Source organism: Octodon degus, unplaced genomic scaffold, assembly GCF_000260255.1.
Source record: "Octodon degus isolate 3935 unplaced genomic scaffold, OctDeg1.0 scaffold00027, whole genome shotgun sequence".
NCBI lineage: Eukaryota > Metazoa > Chordata > Mammalia > Rodentia > Octodontidae > Octodon > Octodon degus.
Genome location: NW_004524603.1, coordinates 17,374,534 through 17,376,726, shown reverse-complemented (window position 1 = coordinate 17,376,726; position 2,193 = coordinate 17,374,534). Strand labels below are relative to the sequence as shown.

Below are 2,193 nucleotides of genomic sequence, written 5' to 3'. Positions count from 1 at the left end.
TTTTTTTTTTTTTTTTTTTTTTGTCACAGGTGCTTTATTGAGGGACAGGCTGCGGCATCAGCTTGAGTTGCTACAACTGGATCTCTCGGAAATCTCACTTTTCCACCAGGTTCATCTTGTACTTGCATTTGAACTTGACTCTCCCAAGGCTCAATCATGTTCTGACACTAGAAGCTCTTGAAGCAGTCCCGGAGGATGTTGCCCCCAGGCCTCAGGGTCCTGAGCGTATCTGCCACTCAGAGCTCAGCTGCACGTCGATGTTGCGGGCCTGGTACTCGAGCCACCCCATCCTGCGGGGCTTGTCTCCCTCTGCCAGCCGTTTCAGCCGCCGCCACTCCGCCAGCCGCTGGGCCACCTGGGCCTTGATCCCACGCAGCTGGAAGAGCTCCTGGCGCCGGAACCCCGCAGCCGGCAGTGTGGCCTGCTGCACCCGCAGCACGCGCGCAGGCAGCCTTCTCCCGCAGACGCTGCTGCTGTCTTCTTCTCCGTGGCGTCCAGGCAGGCAAGTTGGGGAGAGGCCTCGGCTGCCCCCGCTTCACTGGCTGCAGGTGGCGCCTCGCAGCCAGGCTCGCCCTCCTCATCAGACTCCTAAAGCAGTCCCTCGCACATCTCCCGGAATGCAGTCTCCTGCGTGGCTACCGGTTCTGCAGGGGACAGCGCCAGCTGCCAGGAGCCGGGCCTGGTGATCCTCAAAGGTTGGGTGGTAGGAGGCCCCAGCGGGTATCACCTCCACAGCAGGCGCTGAGGAAGGCTTGACATGGAGATGCCATGGGCGCCACACGCCTTTCTTTTTGGTCTGCTCGAGGAAGAAGTCGTCGTGGCTGAGCAGCGTCCTGTCCATAGGGTTGTCTGAGGCCCAGGGGTCATAGAAGGACTGCTCCTCAGTGTCCTGTGGTCCAGGTTTGTCCTTGGGCATGGGAGGATTGAGGAGCCGGGCCTGGGCCTTCAGCACCTGCCTGGGCTGCTCACTCTGTTTCACCAGCCGCTCCCATAGCTGCTCCTTCCGCCAGACCCTCTTGGCGTTGGGGACTTGGTGGGTAAGGATGTCTTTGGGACAGGGATCTTGGGTGTGTTCTCAAGGATGAGGTCAACCGGAAGGGGTTCTGGACCCTCTGCGACTTCTTCTGGACTTTGGTCCTCTTCCTGCTCCCCTCTTTTTCCTTGGAGCCGGTGTCCACAAAGAAGAGTTGTCCATCAGGGGCCTCTGACAGCAAGCCACCGATCGTGTGCTCTTGGAGCCTCAAGTCTTCCAGGAACTGGTCTACCTCCAGCCCCAACGGCTCCTCAGTGAGCCGACGCCAGCCCTGTTTCTTATTTCTTGGGCCACACCGCCCGTCGCCTTAGGGCAGGATCCGCCGAAGTGGGCCGCAGCTCCAGGAAGCCAGAATCGGCGTTCTTTTTTGTGTACTGCCAGGCACCAGCACCATTGCTGTCCAGTGCCATCTTATTAAAGGAAGAACTTCGGTCTCCGGCCCTACAAAATCCCACACTCATCCTTTAGATCTAGTGTTGCATTGCAAAAATGAGGAGATGCAGACAGAAAGAAGGCAAAGGGAAGCAAAGCAAAGAAGCCATGCGCTCATCCAAAACACGACTTGTATTTTCTCCTCCATTTTTTTTTTAATGTATTTGGTTGTTGCAGGGTCTTACTACACAGCTCAGACTCATAGTGATCCTCCTGCTTTCAGCCTCCCCAACGCTGTGATTACAGGCTTGCACCACTATGCCTGGAATCTTACCAGCTCAGCCCACCCTGGGGGCAGGTCTAGGGTAGCAAGTGGTGCCGGGAATCAAACCACAGTCCCAGCACTTGCCTACCTTTGCCTAAACAGACGCTTTAGTCCACTGAGCAATCTTGCCAGATCCTTCTCCATTGTTGCAAGACCTCTCAAGGTTGTATCAGCCAAGGGTTCTGCACATGTGTTGGTTATACAACTTATTTACATCTTATCCTCAGATAACCTGAGGTTCTCTTGGGTTAATACTCAAAACATAATGTAAGTTTGTCTGCCCACAAACTCAGGTAGGTACACAGATCAGCACTTAGCTCACCGAGTGTGCTCAGGAGCAAGCTGCCCTTTTTCCTTTGATCCATATCTATCCTTCACTTTTCCATTTTTTGTTTCATGTTTAGTGAGAACAGCATGCACAGCAGGCTTGGAGATGAACATATAGTAGAGAGAGGGAATACAT

At 54.9% G+C, this 2,193-nt stretch overlaps 1 pseudogene; it reads right to left on the bottom strand.

Moving 5' to 3' along the window:
* Window positions 1-70: 70 nt before the first annotated feature.
* LOC101570362 lies at window positions 71-1,443 on the bottom strand (annotated as a pseudogene).
* Between the last annotated feature and the right edge of the window lie 750 nt (window positions 1,444-2,193).